Source organism: Amblyomma maculatum, chromosome 9 (assembly GCF_055883805.1).
Source record: "Amblyomma maculatum isolate TAMU_Amacu chromosome 9, ASM5588380v1, whole genome shotgun sequence".
NCBI classification, from domain to species: Eukaryota; Metazoa; Arthropoda; class Arachnida; order Ixodida; family Ixodidae; genus Amblyomma; species Amblyomma maculatum.
Window position 1 is genome coordinate 115,053,350 of NC_139352.1, and position 15,094 is coordinate 115,068,443.

A 15,094-nucleotide genomic window follows, 5' to 3' on the forward strand; every position below is an offset into this window, starting at 1 on the left:
AGTTGTATTCAGTACGCTGACGACACGTTTTTTTCTTAGAGGATCTTCTGCCGATGAACTAATCAATAGTGCAAATCTGGTTCTTTGTGCTCTCCACAAATGGTCCACAGCTAATGGTTTGGTAGTTAACTCTAACAAGACCAAAGCAGTCTTTTTTCGTCCCCTTAGCCAGGATATTACAGTAAACAGTACTCTGCATCTAGAAAATAACATTATTGAAATTGTAGACAAGTTCAAATCACTCGGTATTGTATTCAACTCTCGCATGAGGTGGTCTGACCATATAATGTATATTGATAGCAAGCTCACTAGATCTGTTGGTTTTCTTTCGAGACTGCGCAACGAATTTTCCTCAAAGCATAAGCTCCTTATTTATCACGCTTTAATTCAATCTCACATAAACTACTGTCACCTCGTTTGGGGTACAACATCCAAAACAAATCTAAACATCATACTCGGTCTCCAAAAGAAGGCAATTAGACTGATCGCTGGTGCATGCTACACTGCCCATAGAGAAACATTATTTCCGAAATATAGGATTCATCGTGTGCATGCCATGTTTGAGTATCGTCTACTTCACTGCCTTAAATTGTCACCTCAATGCTTAACTGACTTCTTGAAGAATATATCTGGACTTAAGCCTTACGAGAAACCCTTTCACACCTGAAGTAAACAAATATGGGACGTTCCTCGAACGAGGACGTTATACGGTAACCAGAGCCTTCGTTTTACTTTACCATGCATATTAAATCATTATAGCATACACAACCCAAACATTTTTACCGCGTCAATTAAGGACTTTAAGCTATATTTTATCAATTCCGCACTGTCTCTCTGTACTTTCCGTTCCTTGCCTTAAACATTATTACAAGAATAGTCACTTCATTTTCATTACGTTCTGCCATATTTCGTGCATGCTGTTACACTATTGAGGGTCGTTAATTTACTGTGCTGTTTTTTAACTTGCTGTTTCATTTGTATATATGTGCTCTTTCTGTGCTTCAAAATTTTCATGTTATATATGTATATCTTCGCCTTAACGTCACACGTCCTGTTGCTCTGCCATTACTGGGCCTCGGGCATCTCTCAAGCTATCGCTGTAGCTTTTCGCCCGAGGCCCATTTCCTGTATGTTACTGGAAATAATTTTTTTTTCAATTCAATTTTCAATTTTCAATGAACACCACTCTGGGATCGTTGGGCGAGTTTTGCCCGGACTCTGGCAATTTCGACATCTACGTGGAAAGGTTTGACCTGTACGCAACAGCCAACGGAATAGACACAAGTAAGAAGCTGCAAGTCTTCTAAACTGTCCTTGGTGAAAAAGCTTATGTGACTCTGCGTAGCCTTCTGCTGCCGAAGAAGCCCACGGATTTCAAGTACGAAGAAGCTACAGATGTTCTCCGACAGCACTATGCACCAAAGCGGTCAGTGGTTACCGAACGGTATCACTTCTACCAGCGAAAGCAAGAGTCGCACGAAAGCCTGGCACAGTTCATTGTCGAGCTGAAGAGACTGGCTGCCACGTGCTCGTTTGGAAGTTTTTTGGAAGAAGAGCTCCGGGAACGACTGATTTCTGGAATGCGAGCGGATTCTATCCGATGCCGTCTTCTTGCCCTGTCTGATGATGAAGTCATCTGGGAGCGAGTTTGCAAAATTGCTACCGCCTTGGAGACTGCTCAGAAAGACACCAGAGAAATGCTACCTGAGGGGTCAACCACCAGTCCGGCGGACATCTGCTGGCATCGGGATTCCACCCCGCAAGGCCAGCGACACGCGACAAAGGAGGAGGCCCCTAGCAACGAGCAGCGTGCCCCGCAAAACGGCCCAAGGAAGCAACGTGGGAAAGGCACTGTTCGCGTCTGTCATAGATGCGGCGGACTGCATACGCCTGTGAGTTGTCCTTTCCTCAAAAGTATGTGTTTCAAATGCTCGAAGCCGGGTCATGTAGCAAAAATGTGCAAAACAAAGGTGGTGCACAAAGTTGAGGAGCCCTTGGCGGAAACTGACTTGCTTACAGTGTGTACGACGAACGAAGTTCACGGCTCACCGCCTATTGTGCTTAAAGTAAAAGTAAATGGCAAGAAGATACCGATGGAATTAGACACGGGAGCCGCTGTGACAATAATGTCTGAAAGAGACTTTGATGAAAATTTTCCAAACTGTCCATGTTCGAAAGACGACATACGTCTAGGCGTGTATAACGGTACTTCACTCAAAGTGAAAGGCGTAGCAAACGTCAAGGTGTCTTATCAGAACCGAAGCTACGATCTGACTCTGATAATAGCAAAGCAAGAAAATGGAGCTCGCATGCCGACGCTTTTAGGTCGCGATTGGATAACGGCACTAAAAGTTGACTTGCACAATGCTGTTCAGCAGTTGCAACGTGACGTTGATAACGTGCAGGATGGCAGGAAGATGGTAGCAGCGGAAGCCGAGAACAAGTTAAAACGGCTGTACAGTGATGTGTTTGAGCCAGGTTATGGTTCTATTCAGGGATTCACTGGTAGCATCAAAATGAAAAACGATGCGCAGCCAGTTTTTTGTAAGGCGAGACCAGTACCATATGCATTGCGCGAACAGGTGGAGAATGAATTGCTTGAACTTGAGAAGGCTGGTGTGGTGTACAGAGTGAGGCACAGTGCGTGGGCTACACCGCTAGTGATCGTCCCAAAGAAAGCAGAAAAGCAGATTAGGATATGTGGGGATTACAGAGTGACTGTAAATCAGGGTATTGAACTCGACCACTATCAACTGCCTCTGCCAGAGGACATATTCGCGTCATTGGTTGGAGGGACCGTGTTCACTTTACTGGATTTGTCTAAGGCTTACCTGCAGCTTGAGCTAGATGAGCAGGCACAAGAATTGCTGACGGTGAACACGCACATGGGACTGTTCAGGATCCGGCGACTGCCATACGGAGTGGCAAGCGCCCCTGCAATGTTTCAGGCCGTGATGGACCAGGTGTTACGAAACATACCTGGAACTGCCTGTTACCTGGACGATGTGTTAATAGCAGGTAAAGACATGACGGAGTGCTATCACCGTTCCGAGCAAGTGCTACAAACGCTCAGTAAACACGGCATCCGGGTAAACCCAGGGAAATGCAAATTTTTCCAAGAAAATGTTTGTTACTTGGGACATGAGCTAGACAAGCATGGCGTACACCCAACACCAGAAAAAGTAAAGGCGATTCGAGAAGCGCCTCAACCAACTAACGTGACTCAACTAAAGGCATTTTTGGGTCTAGTAAACTACTACGCCAAATTTTTGCCTGACCTAGCAAACTTGCTAGAACCTTCGTATTCAGATATGTGGCGCAAACAAACACAAACACAGGAAAAGATACACACCACACGCGCACACTACCAACTGTAAGAACCGAAAAAGACTTCCTCTTCTACACTCAGGCACGTCTCAACTTCCTCTTCTTCTCATTTTCCTCTTTGCCTAGGGGGAAAAGGCACTCACTTCCTCGCAGACCTTAACCTTGTCCAAACATGGCGGTGACCAATTTCTTCTTCCTCTTCTTCTATTCTTCCTCTTCTTTCCCAAGGGAATATTGACACTTTCTTCCTCTCAGCCCGAAAACAGCAACCAAACATGACAGTCACAAAATCTATACTGTCTTGTAAATCCATACGATGATAAAAAATACGATGATGCACCAACTAGCCCCTAAAGCCGTTATTTTGCTAGAACCTCTTCATCAACTGTTGCGCAAAGGCAGCACATGGAAGTGGTCGAGCCAGTGTGACGCATGTTTCAGACGGTGTAAAAATTTGATCAGTGAAGACATGGTTTTGGAACTGTATGATGTAAAGAAAGAAATACAGCTGACATGTGGCGCTTCTGCTTACGGCTTAGGCGCGGTGCTGTCGCACGTGATTGAGGGCGTAGAGCGACCGATTGCGTTCGCATCTCGATCAATGACTTCTGCCGAGCGTAATTACGCGCAGGTGGAAAAAGAAGCTCTTGCTGTTGTTTTTGCAGTAAAGAAATTTCATAAATATCTGTATGGGCGTAAGTTCAACGTGATCACCGATCACCAGTCGCTCACCGCTATTTTCGAGGCAAAGCACCACACAAATGCAGTCGCGGCAGCTCGCGTGCATCGCTGGGGAATTTTCCTTGCAAACTACAACTTTCGCATTTTGCACAGAGCAGGAACAAAGATAGCCAATGCAGATGGCTTATCACGCCTTCCACTGCCTGAAGCCGGTGACGAGGCAGAAGAAATATTTTATTTTTCGCCCGTTAGTAAACTCCCCTTAACTGCGAAAGATATCGAGCGGGAAACTGTGAAAGATCCAGTTCTTAGTACTGTTCGTGAAATGGTATGGCACGGATGGCCGCGTGCTGTGGACACACTTTATCAGCCTTTCTTCGTTATTCGGTTTGAGCTTTCAGTCGATTGCGGCTGTTTGGTGTGGAACAACAGAGTCGTCGTACCACAGTCGCTTCAAAGTGAAGTTATGTGCTTGTTACATGAACAACACATTGGTGTCACAAAGATGAAAGCACTTGCAAGGTCAATGGTTTGGTGGCCACAGATAGACAACTGCCTCGAACGAGCAATGAAGCAGTGTGAAATTTGTCAAAGCACCAAATCCATGGGGCCACTAGCGCCGCTTTCATCTTGGAAGTGGTGCACAAGCAGTTGGGAGAGGGTACATCTAGACTTTGCTGAAAAGGAAAAAAAGATGTTTCTTCTAGCTGTAGATTCCTATTCCAAATGGTTGGAAATAAAAAATCATGACGTCAACGACGGCGCAAAGCACGATCGAAACGGTGCGCTCGTTGTTCGCAAGTCATGGCCTGCCGATAGAGGTAGTCACAGATAACGGGCCGCAGTTTCGTGCAAAATAATTCGAGGAGTTTCTTTTGACAAACGGGGTCAAGCACACGCTTACTCCGCCATATCATCCTCAGTCGAACGGCTCGGCAGAACGTGCTGTCCAAACAGTAAAACAGTCGCTGTTGAAGCAATTGCTGGAAGACCAGAAGAACAAAAGTTCTGGATCACTGCAGCACAGGATAGATAACTTTCTGTTCGCTTACAGAACAACGCCGCACACATTCACCGGCCAATCGCCAGATGAACTGTTCTTGAGGAGGAAGTTGCGCACAAGGTTATCTTTGTTGAAACCGAATCTGCAAGATGCAATAAATGCCAGATCTGAGAGGAATGTTCGCAGTGCAAACAAGCGAAGGAGTTCACCTCGATCATTTGTTGTTGGTGATAGTGTGTTTGTGCGTTCAGTGCGTGGGGAACAGGTGAAGTGGCGTCCAGGCAGGGTCGTGGATGTGAAATCGGCAATGACATACCTTGTGGTTGTAGACGGACAGACGCGATTTGTGCATGCTGATCACTTGCGACGTTCTTTTGTGAAGCCAGCTGTTGTGAACGAAAGTGATACAGATTTGCCCCTTGCAAGTGACTTGCTCGAAAGTGAACGGTCTCCTACAGCTGCCTCGAGCCAGCCAGTGTTGGATCAGAGTGATTGTGTTCCACTTGCAAGTCACGCCCAAAGTGCCTCAACGTCGGAACAAACTGATGCTGGGTTACGTGTGCTACCAAGGCGCAGCGCTCGTGACAAGCGGAAGCCGGATCGTCTGACGTATGATAGATTCTGATTTTGTTGGAGGGGAATTGTTATATCGGCGCAACGCTTATCAAGCTTGCTGCTGTCTTGCTACTGTGTGCCGCTTGGTTACTGTGTGCCGCTATCTGATGTACGCAGTCATGGTTCACGTGTGCGACCGTAGCGCTAGCCAATAGCATGCCTCGGTTGCACCCAGGCTTCCTTTATAAACCGAAGCCACTGAATCCTTGTTGCTTGTATGTTCGTGTTGCTGTCCGAATAAAGTCTTGTCTTCTCGGCGTCTCGGAATAACAATCCAAAAACGAACGGTGTGGTAGAACGAACTAATAGGACGCTTACCACCATGTTGGCTATGTACGTCGCTGCAGACCATAAGGACTGGGATGGCGTTCTACCGTTCATTACGCATGCATATAACACAGCGCAACAGGCTACAGTCCCTTCTACCTTCTCTATGCTCGCACGCCTCGCTGTGCCCTCGACACCATACTGCCATTTTTCATTCATGACGAACCTTCTCTTGCTACCACACTCTGCAGAGCCGAAGAAGCCCGCCAGCTGGCCAGAGTTCGAATTTTATCTTCACAAAAACGTTCTAAGAACCGCTACGACGCCCGACACCAACAAGTTTCCTATGCTCCTGGTGACTATGTGTGGTTGTGGACACCTCTCTCTGTAAGCGTGGTCTTTGTCAAAAACTGCTGTCACACTACACCGGACCGTTTGTTGTGTTAGAACGCATCAATGACCTGAATTACGTCATAGCACGCATAACGGCGAATGGTCGACGGTCACGGCAGTCGCAGGTGGTGCATGTAGCCCGCCTCAAGCGATTTCATTCCAGAGGGTCTCTAACTCACCCGACGGGCTTCGTCTGCGAGGAGGGAAATGTCACGCGCCTTCGTAGAACGTCGACGGAAGAAGAAGAAGAGCGGTCGGGTAGATCGGTGAAGAAGAAGAACGAGCGAGGGCAGAGGAACGTTTGTACGCTTCGCCGCATTCCTCTTTGTACCGATCCCTGTAACTAAACCCCCCGTGCGTACAAAGCGCGTAACAATATTATTTTTGCCTCCCTTTTTGTAGACAACAATAACTTGACTGTTGCATTAACTTCGGAAATAGGCCTGTGGTTAGGGCGAGGTTGTATATATGGGTGATAACTGAAGCTATGCTTGCAATTACGTAACTTGTCGGCAGGCACACACAGGGCGGTGTGTTGTCTCCACCCTCCGTCCTGTGTCTGCTGCGGTTTTATTTTCCTTATGTCTCACCAACTGGCCTACACATCTACCCTGCTAAGACATGAGTGGTGTAAGAACTAAGGCCTCGAGTTCTCTCCAGACGATCCGAATCATATTCGTGGGATGAGAAGACTGTTGCAAAAGGGTCAGATCATCGCAGGATGATGCGACTGCCGTGTTTGAAAGGCGCTCAAAGCGATGTACGGGGCGTTGTTGTTTAGCCTGCTCGAATCTTCGGCAGACTTCAAGCACCGACGGTGGGGCAACCCGTGCAGACCATGATGTTAAACGCATCATCCGCGATACCCTTGAGGATATGGCCTACCTTGTCATTTTCCGTCATTGAGCTGTTGACCTTGCGACACAACGCAAGCACGTCTTGAATGTAGGCGAGGTAGGACTCCGTGGGGGATTGGGTGCGAGAAGAAAGTTCTGTTTTGGCTGTGAGAGCCCGACACATGGGCTTCCCGAACAAGTCCTGAAGCTTTTGCTTACAGATTTCCCACGTCACAAGCTCTTGTTCGGGATTTTGGAACCACGTGCGAGCTGTCCCTGCCAAATAGAAAATGATGTTGGCCAGCATAATGGTCGCATAATGGTAATTTGTATTAATCAAGAATTGTAGCTGCATTAAAACAGGAAAGTCTTTTTTTTTTTTCGAGCAGAGTGCTGCTCGTGCAAATGTCGCCCCGCTTTTAGACGGTTATAAAAAATAAATGATGCCTGTGTTGATTCTAGAATATTGCGGTCATGTGTGTTGCAACCCTCCACTATTGCGTGTCAGAAGAAATGGTCAGATTTGTTCTGTGTGCACATCTACTGCAGGCATAAGCCACATAGATTACAAAAGCTGTGTTCATTCGTTTCAACATACAGCTTTAAGTGTCTAGTTCGATGAGCGGCGCCGAAAATGAGAGGAGCAGCAATTCGTAGTAGTGCGGGTAGACAAATCGCTGTGTTTGTTTCCGTGCATACCTTTCCTAAGCGCTTTCTTCTTTTTTTTTCGTCTCATATATATATATCACTTGTGATTTGTTTTTTCTGGCAAAATCGTATGCGGATTTCAATCTATATCTAAGTTTTTCTCTTCAATCAGTCATGTGGCAGTAAGGTCTGGCCACGTTTCCGTGCTTTCTCCTTCCTAGTCTAGTCATTCTAGATTCACATTCGAGTGTGCTTTTTAAATTCCTGTCAGTTATTTTGTACTGTTTGAGGTTTATCTCATTTTTCTTTATATCGAACACGGCACTATATCTACATGCAACATTTTTGTATGATCATCGTGTGTTTTTATATATGCTTACTCTTGCTCGTGCTTTTATTTTTCTCGTGCAAATGTTAACATGCAGTTCAAACTTTGCCACATGTATCTCTGAGGAGGAGGGAGCTGAGGAGGAAAGGCAGGGAGGTAACCGGTAGGGGAACCGGTTTGCTACCCTGCCCTGGGGAGAGGGGTAGGTGGGTATAAAAGTTGTGCGTGAGAGAGGGATGGGTGAAGACAGTACAGTCACATTACAGACATGTCACATGACATCAGGTCACAGTCATATCACGTAATATAAAAAATCATAGCCTTTCGATCAGTCCTGTGCTTTTCATAAAGCGGAGCAGTGCCTGGGAGGCCTTCACCGCAGACGATCGCCGTGGCCAGGGACCTAGGATCTTAATTTCAGTCAGTGGGCGTCCATCTAGACGCTCCAGCACACGGCAGAGACACTGCCTTTCCTCGCTGTATATGGGGCACTCCCAAAGAATGTGGCCTATAGTCTCGTCGCACCCGCAGTTTGTACATACAGGGCTATTTGCCATACCTATTACAAAAGAGTAAGAGTTTGTAAATGCTACACCAATCCACAGGCGGCACAGAAAAATTTCTTCACATCGGGGTAGGCCAGGTGGAAGCCGGAGCTTCAGGTCAGGGTTCAGGGATTTTAGACGGCAGTTCGCAAACTGGTCAGAATTCCACAAGGAGAGCGTGTGTCTCTAAAATGCGTAAATAAGTATAGGAGATTTCTGCATTTTAAGCTACACTCTAGTCTTTTAATATGAATGGCTCCTTTTTTTTCCTTTATCAAATCTTGATAATTTAACGTTTACAGCATTTCTCGTTAGTGCAGTAAGCCATCTGCGTGTGTTCTCAGTTTGTTCTAGTGAATGCAATACACGCACGTGAATTTCCAGTTCTGCTCATTTTCTTATAATGTTTGGTTGACAGAATAAAGTTCATCGCATTTTAATTAGATCATTGACATACCAAGGCGCTCTAGCACTCAAGGAGAGTAGTCGGGCCAGTTGGTACATGATCACTAAAAAAGAGCGCACTTTCTACAGGACACAAGGAGTAAGACAACACACAGCGCTTCAACAACTGAAGAAAATTTATTGTATGTTTGCAATAAATAGACAAAAAGGCGTTGAAAACGAAGCCATGAAACCGTCCTCTTGTCACTCCTTATCGTCGTTGCTGGTCCAGATAGCTTTTTCTTTTTTTGTTGGCGTCAATGATGGGGTGCTTACACATTTATCACTGTTATCCTGAATCATGTAAGCCTCATAAATCTCACGCATGAGTTGTAGATCATAATGCTTCAATCTCTTGCATCTTTTGAAATTAGGATTGCATTCGCAATTTGTCACGTGTGCGGTTAGCTTGCTGCCGTAGCCATTGTCAATGTTCCCGACATGCTCCGTTAAACGAATGTTGATGCACCTTCCGGTTTGTCCAATATACGTCTCCCCGCAAGAAAGTGGCACCTCATAGACTGCATCAGTGTCCCAAGGAAAAAAATTGTCTTTGTGTTTTGTCTTGCAGCGGATGGCATCTGTAGGGCCTTTGTTCATCATTACGCACAACCTGGATAATTTGTTTGGCGCATTACAGATCAAGCTCACGCCGGCCCGCCCCACTACTTTCTTTAACGCATGGCTAAAACCGTGCACATATAGCATGATAGCAGTCCTTTTTTCCCCTTTCTCGTTGCGCTTGTGTTTTGGCTGGCGAATTCTTTTCAACATCATGAATCCAAGGCTGCACAGCAAGTCATTAGGGTGACCGATGAGGTGGTGAAGGGTGGCTGTTCCTGGCCCTACGAGGCTGGGATTGGTAGGGCAACGCCGCTTGGGACAGGAGCTAGTCTGCCACCGAAATTTTATCTGTTGTAGGCCGTAATTGCACCGGCCACCGCTTAGGCGGTGACGACGGCTGTTGCGACGCGCGTCTTTATGCACTATACTCGGACCAGTCTTCGTAGCATCAGTCAGCATCGCATGCAGGTGGTCACACGTACCCACGTTTTACGCAAAAAACCCACCTCTCCCGAAGTGAAGAAGTCCTTTTGAATAAGCTCATCGTTCATGCGGCTTACACGCTGCGTATTATGGCCCGCTGGCGTCAGTATACAGAGGAAATGATTACGTGCCCCCATTGTACGACTCTAATGCGCGGCGACATATCTCATTGTCACGAAATCGGCGCACATTTTCATCAAGTCGGCACGGCGCGAGGCCCGCGCGGCGTCGCGTGGAAAGCATGTAGAAAAAAGCCCCCTTCCCCGCGCGGGAGAGCGCGTAGCTTTGTACGCGTTGCCGTCACCCTCTTTCCCATTGCCCGGGGAGGACGGTGGTTCATCGGACTGGAATCAGCCAGAAAATTCCAGCATCTTCTATGGGACCTGGCCAATGGCGACGCGCGGCTCGACGGGAGGAAGAGAGAGCGCTATAACCAGCGAAGCTAAGTGTGAGGGCGCGCTAGCTTTGGCGCGTGTTAACAAACAGACGCGGTGCGCCCTACTTAAAGCGACCGCGCCACCTGTTGAGTCAGCCAGTCAGTCAGTTCGTCAGTGTTTTGCGACGTGCTCGCCTGTGCTTCAGCTGGACTCCCGGTGATCACCCGCTGCTGGCAAGCCCACGGACTTTCAAGGGAGTGGCGCTCGTCTCGTATGGCGGCCACATCGTGACTCTTGAGGCGTCGGACTGCAACAGTGCCCGGTGAACAATTTGGTGTTTGTTTATGTAACTTTCTCGTGTTTGATCTGTTGTAAAGCCTGTGTTATTCAATCATTCTGTAGTTGCATGCTTAGCGTTTGTATTCTGTGAACCTCTCGTCTGTTGTATTTCAAGTGATCTTGTGTATTCCTTTGTATCGTCTCTTGCTGTGCATAAATTGTGTTTTGTTTGTTACTTCTGACTCCGATCCTTACTCTGGTTTGAACCGGCGACCGCTGGGCACCAAACGACCACCCCCTTCTGTCACTACAAGGTAGTTGAATTCCGGCTGAGCTTGCCACGCAAGTCGAGGGCATCTCCTTTGCGACCGGAACAGCTACCCCCACTCACTCTAAGGGTGTCTGGGAGTGTGCGCACCGTTAAGGGCGCATCGTTAATGATAACCCCTCATAATTATTAACGGGTGACACTCATCTACTCTGGGATTGCCCTGCTTTTTCTAGTGGACGCTCCGAGATCAAACCCTACCGCCTGAACTACCGTTCCCTTCTAGAAACTGATGCTAACACACAGATGATATTTGCCAAGTATGGCTCCCTTAGTGGCCTGGTTAGAGCAATATGATTTGTGTGATGACCTAAAGAATGCAGATTCTGTCTAATCCCCTTTACCCCCATCCATGGCCATGAGCCTTCTCATTCAATAAAGGACATTCAATCAATCAATCTTTCTCTCCCTCTTATTTTTCTTTCTTCTCTACTTTCTCTCTTCTGTCCGCACGAGGCAGCAGAGGTGGCTTAGCTACAGAGCCAGTAGCAGACCCGTGCATTTTCTTTTCCTTCTTCCTAGAGCCACAACAACAACAGCAACAACAACAACAACATATCACGGGGAGGGAGGTGGTGAAGGGTGGCTGTTCCTGGCTCTACGGGGCTAGCCTGGTACCATATTTTTATCTTTTGTAGGCCGTATCCGCTTCGTCGATACGGCCTACAACACATAAAAATATGGTAGCAGCGGATGCGACCTACAACAGATAAAAATAGGGTTAGCAGGCTAGCCCCCGCAGCAAGCAGCGTTGACCTACCAGTCCCAATAGGGCCAGGAACAGCCACCCTTCCCCACTACACTTAGGAGCCTACAAACAAACACATATCCAAACAGAGCCCTGCACCACAAGATATGGCCAACACAATACAAAAGCGAATGTGTCTGGTGCGGAGACACTGCTACACTATACCACACAACATGGGCATGTAGGGCAAGCCCCATAATGCCTAAAATAGATAGCCTTAGTCATGAGCAGTGGGAGAACCTTCTAGCCGACTCGGACGCAAAGCATTAGCACATGCTGGTGCGGCGGGCCAGAGCCGCTGGTGAGGCCAACGGACTCAAGGACAGAGGACTGCCGACTACTGTTCTTTCCTAACCCACTACCCCTAACCCCAATTTCCCCCAATAAAGTTTATCAATCAAAATTGTAGGCCGTCATTGCACCCGCCACCGCTTAGGTGGTGGACGATGGCTGTTGCGGCGCTTGTCTTTCTCTCCCTCTTCGTTTTCTTTGTTCTCTACTTTCTCTCTTCTGGCAGAGGCACATTATTTTGTTTTTTTTTTTTGGTAGCCTCAACATAATATATGTCCGCAAGAGGCAGCGGAGGTGTCTCAGCTACAGAGCCAGTAGCAGGCCCGTGCATTTTCTTTGCCTTCTTCCTAGAGACACAACATTTGTTATCACGGTTGGTGGTTGCTGCTGGCCCTATGGGCTGGGACTGGTAAGTCACTGCCACTTGCGGCGGGGGCTAGCCTGCCACAATATTGTTACTTGGTGGCATGGCAAGCAATGGAATACGGCGACACAACAAAAACAGAACGACGTGGTGACATGATGATGAAATATGCTTTAATGGCCAGTGGGCCTGGCACGAGCGCTCCGCCCCGCGCCACTGCCCGCTTCGTCATCTTCGTAGCACAGCAGCAGGGAGCGGTCCGGATCCAAGTCCAGGTCGGGGTCCAAATCCAGAGTCACGGCTAACTCCAGGGACCCAAGGAACCCGTCGGCCACCCAAAAGCGAAGCCCGAGCGGGGACAGTAAGACCGTGAGTTTCAGCAGTGGGGTTCCCCAGGCTAAAGATGAGGAAAACAAAGAAAAAGATAAAGAAATAGAAAAGTTAAGAAAGGGAGTTGAGGAACTGAGGGAGATAATTAAGAAACTCACCCAGGACCTCCACCAATCCAAATCACAGCCAAATTCCGGGGCTCCCCCGCCTCCACAGGCTCCCCCCGCAAAACAAGTAGCCAAACCGACACCTACACCTGCGACGCCAAAGGTGCTAACACCACCCGCGGCGTCAGACACGGAGGAGGATGCAATGATCACTGAACAGTGCAGGACACCTCCCCCGCAGAAACGAAGAGGCGGGGAAACGGATCCGCTGGCGGCAATAGAGCGTAGACTAGACGCCAAATACGGGGCGAGACTCGAGCGGCTCGAGACAGGCACGACCAACATCATAGGCGCCCTAAACCGAATTCAGCAACAATCTAAACAAACAAACGCGGCTCTTGCTGCTATGGCAGAAAGGCAAACAGTGAGAGAAGAGATACTTGACTAATTCCAACATGGGCAAAACGCAACCAAAGATTAATTCGACGGTATGGCAGTGGAACTGCCGAGGATTCCCGCGCAAGCGAGCGTTAGTGCAACATCTCGAGCAAATAGTTGAAAAGCCTCTAGCCGTAGCTCTACAGGAAACTGGCAAAGGAGTAATTAAATTATCAGGATATCAAGCGTTTGCTAGTGGACGGGGAGAAAAATCCCAGGTCACTACATTCGTCAAAAGGAACGTAGCGGTGATCGAACATGAAATTAGTTCTCGCGACATTGAGGCGGTTTTCGTTGAAATCAACACGGGCAGGAAGAAGGAACCCAGTATTTTCGTCCTAAACATATATAGCTCTGCTCAGTTGCGCAAAGTTAGGTTCAAGCCATTATTTCGCAAAGTAATGAAGGCAGCCGGAGCTAACCCCCTGCTAATTGTAGGAGACTTCAACGCCTGCCACCAAGAGTGGGGATATAATAGGCAAGATCCGAAGGGCAAGCAGTTATGGGAAGATTTTCACGAATTAAACCTCACCCTGCAGACTGACTCTGGCTGCCCGACCAGGGTGGGAAACAGTGTGAGCAAAGACACAACCCCAGACTTAACATTCACCAAAAACATAGAGGAGCTTAGGTGGAAGAACACAGAGCTCAACTTTGGAAGCGATCATTACGTCCTCGAAATAACGCTTAAACCGGGAGTCAAAGTAAGACGAGAAAAGATCATCAGCGCAATCGAATGGGAGAAATTCAGACAAGTTAGGGAATCTGCAAACATGGACGAAAATATTGAAAATATCGACGATCGGGCAGAAACCCTCATGCACCACGTTAAATGCGCTACCATTACCCTAGAGGGGGACGACGCACCGAAAACAGTCGACAGGAAACTCCTACACATGTGGGAAGCAAAAACGGTATGGAACGACGCCTCCGGTGTCAGAGATGGAACCGAAACCTAAGGCGAAAAATAGCCAGGCACAATAAGGAAATTGAGGATTATGCAATTAAACTCTGCGAGCAAAACTGGTGTAACAGGTGCGATGAAATGGAGGGTAACATGAGCCTTTCAAAGACGTGGAGCCTGCTACGATATCTTCTTGATCCCGACAGTTTGAAAACACAGTCAAACACAACAATAACAAAGGCAAGACACGCGTTCGATGGGACTGACGCGGAGCTAATAATTAAACTCGTAGACACATATGTCGGCGATACAACATCCCTCCCTTTTAGTCAATACGCGGGCCCACCGAACGAGGCCCTCGACGCGCTCATCTCAGAAGCGGAAGTTAGAGCCGAAATCCTGAGCTTAAAGACGCGATCAGCTCGCGGCCCGATGGAATAACAAATAAAATGCTACGAAACCTAGACGACGCTTCCATAACGGCACTCACCAACTACATGCAAGAAGTATGGTGTAGCGGTCGTCTTCCCCAGCAGTGGAAAACTGCAAACGTTGTGCTAATTCCAAAACCTGGCAAGCCCCCGAAATTGGAAAACCTCAGACCTATTTCTCTAACCTCATGCATTGGAAAGCTTATGGAACGCGTAATCCAAACAAGGCTAACTAATTTCATGGAGAAAAACGACCTGTGGCCGCACGAGATGGTCGGGTTCCGACCGGGCCTGTGCACACAGGATGTAATGCTCCGATTACAACATGACATAATTGACTCGAAATCCAGAGACGCGAATGTA

General features: G+C 47.7%; 1 pseudogene; it reads left to right on the top strand.

The window, feature by feature from the left end:
• The first annotated feature begins 1,175 nt into the window (after positions 1-1,175).
• LOC146180196 (uncharacterized) lies at positions 1,176-5,619 on the top strand (annotated as a pseudogene).
• Positions 5,620-15,094: the final 9,475 nt, after the last annotated feature.